This window comes from Myxine glutinosa, chromosome 5, assembly GCF_964187855.1.
Source record: "Myxine glutinosa chromosome 5, kmMyxGlut1.1, whole genome shotgun sequence".
Classification (NCBI taxonomy): domain Eukaryota; kingdom Metazoa; phylum Chordata; class Myxini; order Myxiniformes; family Myxinidae; genus Myxine; species Myxine glutinosa.
The window spans coordinates 25407681-25419359 of NC_136265.1; the positions used below are offsets into that span (position 1 = coordinate 25407681).

Below are 11679 nucleotides of genomic sequence, written 5' to 3' on the forward strand. Positions count from 1 at the left end.
AGAAACAACAAATGAACCAAAGAACTCTCAAGGAGAACAAACCGAGCACTCAGAAAACGGATAACAAGAACACGCCTCGAAAATACATCAACTTTTTGTTCTTCCGCAGTACTTTACTTTCAAGAGGAAGTATTTAGAAAACAACACCACACTACAGAAAGAAAAGGAAATACAGAAAAAGAGAAATAAGAAATAGTCTGGAAATTTATGTTTGAAGATGAAGAAGTCACACAAAGGTGGATTCCCCACGATATAAAATAAGGTGTGTGTGTGTGTGTGTGTGTGTGTGTGTGTGTGTGTGTGTGTGTGTGTGTGTGTGTGTGTGTGTGTGTGTGTGTGTGTGTGTGTGTGTGTGTGTGTGTGTGTGTGTGTGTGTGTGTGTGTGTGTGTGTGTGTGTGTGTGTGTGTGTGTGTGTGTGTGTGCGCGCGCGCGCGTGTGCACGCGCAACTGGTGGTGGTGGTTAGTGTGCAGCTTGTGGCTGCTTGGCTGCATCATCTTCTGGGGATGCAGCTGTGCTGCTGATGCAATGCCCCCTATTACCAGTCATCTGGTACTCATTTTGCCGACATCGAAAGGATAACAGGCTGAGTCAACCCACTTGGTGTTAATTAAACAGCCCGACAGGGGCTCAAACTCAGGACCCTAAGATCTCAAGGCAGCCAACCTAACCGTTAACCCAACACCCAGATTAGGTACATTTGATAATTATAGAATCTAAAATGGCTTGGTCGATACAACAACAACAACAACAACAACAACATGCATTTTAAAGGCCATTTTCCCTGCTAGAGCGGGGGTTAGCCTTGCGGTCCCCATGACAATCTTCTCCATTTTGCCCTATTTTCTGCATCTCTCCTTGTTAACCCCCTTGCCCGCATTTCTTCTTCCACCATCTTTAGCCAAGTCTTTCTCGGTCTTCCCCGTCTTCTACTTCCTTCTACATTAATTTCCATCACTCTTCTCAACCAGTCACTTTCATCCTTCCTCAACACATGACCAAACCATCTCAACCTGTTCCTCTTCACAGCATCAATCACAGGCTCTATTCCCATCATCTTTCGCAATTCATCATTTGTCTTCCTCTCTCTCAACGATACTCCGCACATCCGTCGAACCATTCGCATTTCCACCCTTTCCAACCTTCGTTGCTGCTCTACGTTCATTACCCATGTCTCACTCCCATAAATCATAACACTTCTCACACATGCAGCATACACCTTTCCCTTCAGCTTCAACGACACTCCCCTCATCATCAGCACGCCACTCAATTCCCGAAACTTCTTCCATGCACATCTCACTCGAGCAACCGTTGCCGAGTCTGATCCACCTTCTCCATTCAGCATGTCTCCGAGGTAGCAAAATGTTTTCACACCTTCCAGCTTCACGCCGTCTCCAAGATCCAACTCAACATTTCCTCCATCTGCAGCTCCCTCTGTGCACACCTTACATTTGAATGTAGCTGCCACACTGGTTAATGACCCTCTCAGACCACTACATTTTTGATGAACCCACTCAGCGCACATTGTACACTGAATGGAGTTCACTCTGACACCCTTCCTACACACAGCACAGGGCCACTTCCCAGTTCTTTCCACCTCACCACATGCTTTACCACTTGCCATCACCTTCGTCTTTCCGATATTCACCTTCAGACCTTTTGTCTCCATACATTCCTTCCACGTGTTCATCTTTTCCTTCAGTCCATCCATACTTTCCGCAACCAACACCAGATCATCTGCATACAACAACTCCCACGGTAAACCCTCCTTTACGTTCTGAGCCAGCACCTCCATCACAGCTACAAATAGTAGTGGACTTAGTACCGACCCCTGATGCACTCCCACCTTCACCTCAAACTCATCACTGTTCCCGTCCTTCGTCCTTACAGCTGTGCGCGCTCTTTTGTACATTGCCATCACTACTCTGATCAACCATTCCTCCACTCCTAACTTCCTCAATGCCCATGTCAATACTTTGCGTGGAACCCGATCGAATGATTTCTCCAGATCAACAAACCCAAGAAACAACCTCTTCCTCTTCTCCATGTACTTCTCCTGCAACTGCCTCACAATGAAAAACGCATCTGTCGTTCCTCTTCCTGGCATAAATCCAAACTGCATTTCGTCGATCTTCACTTTCTTCCTTATCCTCCTCTCCAACACCCTTTCCAATACCTTCATTCCATGCTCCAATAACTTTATCGCTCGGTACGAGCCACACTCCAGAGGGTCACCTTTCCCCTTGTATAGAGGGACGAGGGTACTCAGGTCCCAATCCACTGGAATGCGGCCTTCTTTCACCACCAGATTACAGATCTCTGTCATTCTCTTCACACCCCAACTTCCTGCTGCCTTCAACATATCTCCCACAACTCCCGTCGGCCCTCCCGCTTTTCTACCCTTCATTGCTTTTATCGCTTCCTCAACTTCCTTCTCAGTTATCTTCTCTGCCGGTCCTAAAACTGGGTTACTCTCTATGTTGCCATCCCATTCATTCTCTGTATTCAACAGCATTTCCATATATCTTTTCCATCTTCCTTTAATTCCATCTGGGTCGACAACGATTTGTCCCACTTCATCCTTCAAGCAACTCACCCCCATCACATCACACCTCTCTTTCGCTATCTGCTTTGCAATCCTGAATACTGCTTTCTGACCCTCTTCCGAATCCAAGCGTTCTCTGAACATTTTCCTACATGCCTCCTGCGCCTTTGCTACCTCTTTCTTTGGAGCCTTACTGGCTGCCTTATAACTTTCATGCTCTGCTGTTTTTGCTCCCGTACCCTTCGCCTTCTGCCACTCCTTGAACTTCTTCCTCTTCTCGTCAATCCTCTTTCCAACTTCATCATCCCACCACCATGTTTCCGAGTGCCTCGGTGGTCCTTTTGTCCATCCACATACCTCACCAACGGCTCCCAACAGACTAGCTTTCATTGACATCCAACCACTTTCAAGCTCAACCACATCATCATCGACCCTACTCAGCCTCTCTTTTAATGCCTCCCTTACTGTCACCTCTTTCAACCTCCACACCTTCATTCTCGGTTGGTACTTCACCCGCCGAGCTCTCCTCGCACCTTTCACCCTTACGTCGCAGACAACCAAGTGGTGCTGTGAAACAGCCTCCTCCCCCGGGATCACCTTTGTGTCTCGGAGGTGCCCCCCTATCTCGCCTACGCACCATCAGGTAGTCAACGGTTGTCGTCGACCCACCTGACGTGTATGTAACAAGCTTATTATCCTCTTTCTGGAACTGAGTATTACAAATCAACAAATCAGCTCCATCAGCAAACTCCAAAATCCTTTCACCTTCTCCATTTCTCACACCATATCCGTAACCCCCATGAACTCCGTCAAAACCATCCATACTCCTTACCACATGTCTATTTAGGTCTCCTACTACAACAACTTCCTCATCTTTCACGTTTTCCATCAGCTTCTCTATCGCACACCAGAACTTGTCCTTCTCTTCATCGCTTCGACCAACCTGCGGAGCATATCCCGAGATGACGTTCACCAAGAGCTTTCCAATCATCATTTTCACCATCATCAACCTATCACTCACTCTAGTCACACTCACCACACTGTCTACAAACTCCTCAGAAAACAGCACACCAACACCATTCACGCCCTCCGGGCACCCTTGCCACACAAACTTGTATTTCTGTCCCTGCCTACCCTTCACCATTCTCACACCACTTCCCTTCCATCTCGTCTCTTGCACACAACATATGTCCACTCTTCTTCTGACCAATGCTTCCACCACTTCTCCTGATCTCCCTGTCATTGTCCCTACATTCCATGTCCCAAACCTCAGAAACCGATCTCCACTTCGGGCTGTACCCTGCCCACATGTAGTTGTAATTGTCATGGTTCTCTTTTTGAGGCAATGTTTTTTTTTTATGGCCGGATGCCCTTCCTGACGCCAACCCTCTTAGTCGCCTCTTACGACACACAGGGATACGGCATACCTATTCTTATCCAGGGTACACACTGGGATACTAGTGTACGACACCAAAATTTGCAAACATGCTCAGGGTACCCAGGGTTAGGCCATGGGCACAAAATAATCCCTCCTCCCCACTCCCTCGCCCACGATACTTATGATTTTCAGTTGTATGCGTGCCACAGTGCAAGTGATTTACTGATCCCCTGCTGGAGAGAGGGGGGATTACCACCCACGGCACAAAATATATATGACCCACCACCGTCCCCCCATCTTCCCCAGGCCACTCCTGGAGAGAGTGGTTGTTCCTAGCTATTTTAAAATGAGGGAATGCTCTGTATGTGTATGTGTGTGCGACTGATCATTTATAGAATCGAAAACGGCTGAGCCAGTCTGGGGAGACGACTTGCAATTTTCATCTGTTTATGTGGAACAGTGCACGTCATTTAACCACTGACCCATGCCTAAGTGAAGGTATATCTGTTGGCACCATATTTTGCTCCCGTAGGGAGCGGCTATTGCTAGTGGATTAAAATTTTGAAAGGGGGAAAAAAAAGAAAAAAAAAATCGGAAGGATATGTCTTGAGTGATAGTTAATTTTGAAAACAGTAAAGTCATAAAATGAACAAAAATGCCAAATTTTGAGAGCCCTGGTCCGGATGCGATACCAAATGTCTGACTTCAGCATCTCGATGTTTTTAATTTTGCGCATCGATGTCTGTAACCAGTTGAAGTTAGAAAGAGGAGCGAAGAGCTTAGGGACAAGTTAATTTCTCTGGAATTGTCCGATTTTAGTATGACATTTAAGACCTATTTACTTGAGAATATGACGTAATATTTAGTTGAGAAAAGGGGTCCTTCCCGCTCACCTCACCCACTTCCCTGAACCCCTGGGACTATTAACTTTTTAAACCTCCTCATGCACACCCTGGGTGCAACCAACGGCTTTCAATTAATTATGTCCAGCAGTTCAGGAGTGTGTAGAAATCGACAAACAAACAAACCCATAAACATAAGTTTTTTTCTACAACAGTGAGGATCAGGAGAGAGCAAGGTTAAACTCCCAGTGGGGGTAGCGGGGTAACAATTGCACACAATCAGCAATGAAAGGAAGAGAAAAAGAGTAGGGGAGGAAACACTGAAAGCAGCAAGTGAGGAAGGACTAATGGAGGTAATAAAGATAATGGGCTGAGATGGGGGTACTGCCTGCTTGAAGACCTGGAGAGAAGAGTGGGAAAGAATGGCCTCTGGAAGGCGGTCCATAGACCAGAGAAGCAATAACAAAGGAGTTTCGGTGTGCAGTCAGCCTCGATTTTGGAAGTTTAACCAGGAGTGGGTTACTGGAAGAACACCTGCATCCTGGAGTTACTGGGAAGGATTGAAGGACAAAGAGTAGACGGAGCGATATCAGAGAAGAGGTGGTTAAAAAATAAGCGTAGATCACCTACATGCCTCCAATGTAAAAGCAACAGACCTTTTGCTTTGCCTTCATCAAGGGAATTCAAAGAATGTTGAGAGCTTTACATTCCACAGAATCTCAGAGAGACAGATGTTTTATTAATTGTATTCGTATGCAGCCTGCGGATACTTGGCTGCTTCATTTCCTGGGAGTGCGGCGATGCCGCTGATGCCGCTGATGCAGTGCTCCTATTACCAGCTAGATGCTACTCATTTTTGCCGACCTCGGAAGGATGACGGGCTGAGTCGACCCACCTGGTGTTAATTCAACGGAATGGCAGGGGCTTAAACTCTATGCCTTAGGATCTTAAGTCAGCCACCTTAACCATTAAGCCACCATGCTATGAGACAGATGTGTTGCTGGGGTGCCAGTCCTGCACAGGGAGAGGAGAGTAGTACGCCATTGAACTATGGACAATGGCTTTGTATACTGTGAGTAGCTCTGATTTTCCAAGAAAGGACTTGGATCAATGGAAGATGCTCACTATGTGGCTGGCTTTGGACGCCAGCTTTGACATGTGGGTGGCCCAGGAGATTACACTTCTCCAAGTGTAGTATGATGTCCAAGTTCCAGCACCTCAAAAGAAAGTGAAGAGAGCCTGAAAGTGAGGAGTGCTGCCAACGTCGTGCTATTCATCATTGGAGCAACCCGAGTGATGAATAAGAATCTTGCTGAGATTTTTCTTAGGAATACCTGGAAATATTACAACAAAAGAATTACAATAGAGGTTATCTGGGGTTCAGTGACAATCGTTAAGAGCCATTGGAACAAAGATGAGAACAGAACTTGCTCTCGTGATAAAACATCTACATTTTGTCATAATCAGGAATTTAATTAATAATCCTAATATAAAAGAAAAGTGGTTACTGTGGACCCTGAGAGGGCTAATTCCATCATTTGAGACCTGCTAAGGTAGATGAGAAGACATTCATCAGGATAAGATGCAGGAAGTAATTTAATCTTTTTATTTTCTCCCAAAGAGCGAGCTCAGATTGACATTGAGGATGTGGGGCAACAACTGGGCACACCGAGCAAGGAAATGCATGACAAGGAAAGGAAGAGAGCGATAGGAAATGCTGAAATGAACAAGTATGAGGGTTTGATTAGGATAGGTTGATGGGGATAATACTGATCATTGGTCAGGATGGGAGAGGGGGAGTGTGACACCATGTGGTGGAGAACTGCATGCTTTAGGTCCTAGAACAGGGGTTCCCAAACCCGGGGTCGCAACCCGCATTTGGGTCGTGGAGGACCATATGAAACTGTGAATTTTCAATTTTAGCAAGAAGAAATGTAAAGAGGAACCACCAAGAGAGGCAAAAATAACGAAAACAGCCTGTAATGTGATATTTCGCCTCTACGCATCGTTTGATCTCACAGCGATATACAGTAATATCCTGATTTACGAACCTCCGATTTACAAAACTTTAACCGTAAGAACTAAATTTTTTGATACCAAAAAATTGATTTACGATCTCAAATCCCAACATTACGAGCTTTTGCTCAACTTCAGTCGACTCTGTTTTCAACGATGAATTCAAAACGTGACCTCATGATGTTTTGATCAAAAATTTTGATCGTGTCATTTAAAATAAACATGTATCTCGCGACAAAATGTCACAGCATCACTCGCTTACATCCGGGATGATGACATCAGAGCGCCCTCTTCCCTCATCCTCTCATACGTGGCTACGTCATCACAATTGTCCTGAAGTGTCGGTTAAAGTGAATTTTATTTACTCAAACGTTCTTATGCATTACAGTAAGGTACTGTACAGTCGGACCCCGACATTCGTGGGTTCCTCGTATTCACAGTTGATAAAATGTGACCTGCTTCTACTTTCGCGGCTCTGTGTCCCACGTATTCGTGGTTTTTCAAGGGCGCAAAAAAAATTCCCACCCACCAACGGACTTAATTGATACTTGGTTGATTATCCCTTTTCACCGATGGGTAGGGATCTCAGCGAGTGAGGCTGATTCATGGAACGTAAGTAAAAATGAACTTTTATTTTGAATCCCAAATAAAATGGAATTCTAACACAAGGCAGTGATACCAGTACGTTTGAAATTATGCCATTTAAACTCAACATCTATCTCCATAAGATAATACAGAATACTTCAAGCTCAAAGTCTGAGCAGTTTAAAATTGGCAACTATTTCCTGGATCAAGACGCGCTTTGGGGATCGCGCAACATTGAAGCACAAAATGGTTAGTTTTCGATAAAGTAACATGACACTCACATCAAAAGAGTAAGCTAACCTTTTTAGAAGTTTATTTGAAAGCATTTAATGAAAACTGTAATCATGTGCATTCATGTTTGTAAAAATTTAACATTTTCCTCCAGCTGCACACATAACCCTTCTAAAAGCATCTTCCATGCGTCACATCACGCATAAAGCAGTTATATGTGCACGTAAACCATCCCCCACCGCACTATTCGACATTTGCGGTTGTTTGCCGTTGTATTTGTGGTTTGCTTCGACATTCGCTGCCTTGTCCTCCGTGTATTTGTGGTTTTTTTCGAGCGTATTCGTGGTTTCTCACTGATTTTTTTTTATTTTCCCTTGCGAATCACGAACCGCCGGAAACCTATCCCCCCACTCTCCATTGAAACAATGCCCCCACATTCGTGGATTCAACATTCACAGCATTTTCCAGGAATGTATCCCCCACGAATGGCAATGTCCGACTGTACTGTATTCACCCAAAACGATTTGGCTCATAAAAGGAAGATAAGTGCTCAAGGAAGTGATACAAGTGGAAAGAAAGATAGGTATGTGTATCATTAGGAAGTAAATTTGAAATTCCTAGAAGTTTTGACGCTGGTTCCCAATTTATGGATATTGCACATGAATTTTGCCTTGCGAATACAACGGTGATTACGATACGCAACAACAAAGACCAGTTCAATGTATGTGCTCATCGTGTTACATCTTCCAGTGCAGTGAAAATCAGCAAAACAAGCTGTGTAATGGAAAATAAGGAGCGTTTGCTAATTGGTTGGATTGAAAGCCAAACCCAAAAACTGTTCCAGTTAACACGAAGTGATTAAAGAAAAGGTCAACAGCCTTTTCAATGACTTAAAGTGCGGCGAGGGTGAAAGTTCCACGATGGACACTTTTGGTGGAAGTGACGGGTGGTTTTCACATTTTAAGAGGCGCCATAACTTGCATAGCTTGAAAGTGACATTAGTGTTACTTATCATTATTATTATTATCTGTATTATTATTTTAATATTTTCTACATTATTATTGAATTTTGGGGGGAAACACCCTTCGACTAAATAATAAAATCTATGGGAAAATCACTCCCGATTTACGAGCTTTCGATTTAAGAATTACTTTTGAGGAGCACATGGTGTTCGTAAATCGAGACATTACTGTACCGTATTCAAACATTCGCAGCCTGCCAACTTATCACATATCCTAGTTTTTGAGGGGGGTTGGGGGGGGGGGGGGCGGATGGTCATGTCGAAGGCGTTTTCTCCAACAATTTTTATTTTAGATACCAAGTATTTCAATATAGCTAGCACCATTTGTGTCGCGAGATGAATGTGATTTCAAATTTACGGTCGTGCACAAAAATTCTGGGAACCACTTTCCGAGAGAGAGAGAGATGAGTGGGAAGAAAAAGGTCCTTGGGAAGGCGGTGCCATAGACAGGAGAAGCGAAGAACAAAGGAGTTGGCATGCACAGCCGGCCTGCATTTTGGAAGCTTAGCCAGGAGAGGGTTATTGGAAAAACGCATGCATCCTGAATAGGGGAGGGTCAGAAGACTGAGAAAGCAGAGGGAGCAACACCGGAGAGTATACAAGAGGAAACAGAGAGACCACTGACCTGCCTGCAACATGAGAGGAACAGTCCTCAAATTTTGACCTCGTCACAAGAGATTCCAATAATTTTGAGATATTTAGATGTCACAGAATCCAGGAGAGACAGATATATTGCTGAGGCACCAGCCTATATAGGAGAGCAGCACTCCACTGAACAATGGACAAAGTCCTTGTAGATTAAGTGGTTCTGATTATCCAAGTTAGGATTTGGATCAAAGAAGGATGCCCTTTACTGTGGCTGGCTTTGGTATGTGGTCAGCCCAGTAGAGCCAATTGTCTGATGATTAGGCCTAGAAGTTGAAGAGACTGAATTTCTTCCGGTGGACGACCAAGGAAATAGATGGGTATGTTGGATTATCCTTCAGGAACAATATGTTGAGGGTGAGGTTCTTGTGTTTCCCCCCTTCCCCTTTCTCTGCACTTTCCTTTCTGTTAATTGTTCCATTTCTGTTTCATTCCTGGTTTTCCCTTCTCTTCTTGCTGGCTTTGAGGTTGTATCCAGCTTGTTCACCCCGTGTCCTCCATCGCTTCCCATTGCTCTTATTATTCCTCTCGCCCAGTTATCCTCAAAATGTCCCTCTGTTACCTACCTATCCCCCTTCCACCCACCAACCCCCCCAACCGAAACTGACTTAAAATTATATCAAGCGAGGGGGGAGGGGGAGGAATTGCTGATAAAACATTGGAAAACAATCTGCAGAACAACCAATTTGAAAATTCCTGGAATAAATGTCAAGCCTCAATTTGGTTAAATAGACCATCTCAGATGCCTCAATTGTCTGATCCTTGAGCAGAACCCGGCTGTGTCGTTCACACGAAGGAACAACTTCCTCGTCCTAGCATGTAAGACGGAAGAACCTAAAATATCAAGAACTTTGGAGATTTGTCGGAATTCCCACGAGATCGTCAATGAAGTTTCTCTCCGATAAACAAACCCTTTAGTGTACGCACTTCTTACCTTTCAAACACGTCTTCTTTACACGGAGTGAAAACAAGTGGAAATGTCAGGAACAAATCCCAATGTGATATAGAAGAGCGTGTTCGACATGAATATGAATGAACGCGTGGGGTGGATGTGAAATGTCCTCGTCCAGCAAAGGAATGGACAGAACAAGCTCCTCTACGAGCCTTAAATAATTGTTTATAAAATAAAAACAATCATTTGGTGCGTTGGTCGATCGGACACAGTTTAAACGAGTTATCATCTCAACAAATATATACAATGTTTGTCTTATTATTAGGATTGTTTACTCTTTTTATATGTTAGCAATGTTAGTTTTACAATATCTGTTTTCTCCAGTTTTAAAAACAAAATGCTGTTAATTTCTGCATTGTTAAAAAAAGAAAAGAAGTTAAAACCTGCTTACTTAAAAATGTTTTTTATCAATACATTAAACTTGAACTTTGAGTATTTTTGTCTGCCCTTTGTGCGTACTTAATAAGTAGACTACACCGGACGTGCGCGTCGGACAAGTCTGGGGTGTGTTCAGTTATCAAGTTTTGTGCAAAGCGCTCAATAAGTGGTTTAAGCACTCGAGCAACCACTCCATTTGAAACGGTTGATTAGGAATGGCTGGCTTGGGAAGCGCCAGTTAGCTGCTTGGTAACTAGCTAGCTGCTTGCTCTTCAGGCTCCGATGGTCTGTTTGAGTGTTTGTGACTCCCAATGAATTCCTCAGGGATCTTCTCACAAATATATTTTGCTGGACATGTAGATATCTCATCAGTGAGGCATTCTATACAGTGCATTCACAAAGTATTCAGACCCCTTCACTTTTTTCACATTTTGTTATGTTGCAGCCTTATGCTGAAATCGTTTAAATTCATTTTTTTCCCTCATCAATCTACACTCAATACCCCATAATGACAAAGAGAAAACAGGATTTTAGAAAGTTTTGCAAATTTATTAAAAAGAAAAAACTGAAATATCACATTTACATAAGTATTCAGACCCTTTGCCATGACACTTGAAATTTAGCTCAGGTGTCTCCCATTTCTCTTGATCATCTTTGAGATGTTTCTACACCTTGATTGGAGTCCATCTGTGGTAAATTCAATTGATTGGACATGATTTGGAAAGGCACACACCTGTCTATATAAGGTCTCACAGCTGACAATGCATATCAGAGCAAAAACCAAGCCATGAGGTTGAAGGAACTGCCTGCAGAGCTGAGAGACAGGATTGTGTCGAGGCACAGATCTGGGGAAGCCTACAAAAAAATTCTCTGCTGCATTGAAGGTTCCCAAGAGCACAGTGGCCTCCATAATTCTTAAATGGAAGAAGTTTGGAACAACCAGGAATCTTCCTAGAGTTGGCCGCCCGGCCAAACTGAGCAATCGGGGGAGAAGGGCCTTGGTAAAAGAGGTGACCAAGAACCCGATGGTTACACTGGCTGAGCTCCAGAGATCCTGTGTGGAGATGGGAGAAACTTCCAGGACAAC

General features: G+C 44.0%; 1 protein-coding gene across 1 annotated transcript in view; it reads left to right on the top strand.

The window, feature by feature from the left end:
- The window catches only part of LOC137428694 (uncharacterized), a 111113-nt gene that overhangs the window by 33265 nt on the left and 66169 nt on the right, over window positions 1-11679 (top strand). The gene's annotated exons all lie outside the window — the stretch shown is intronic.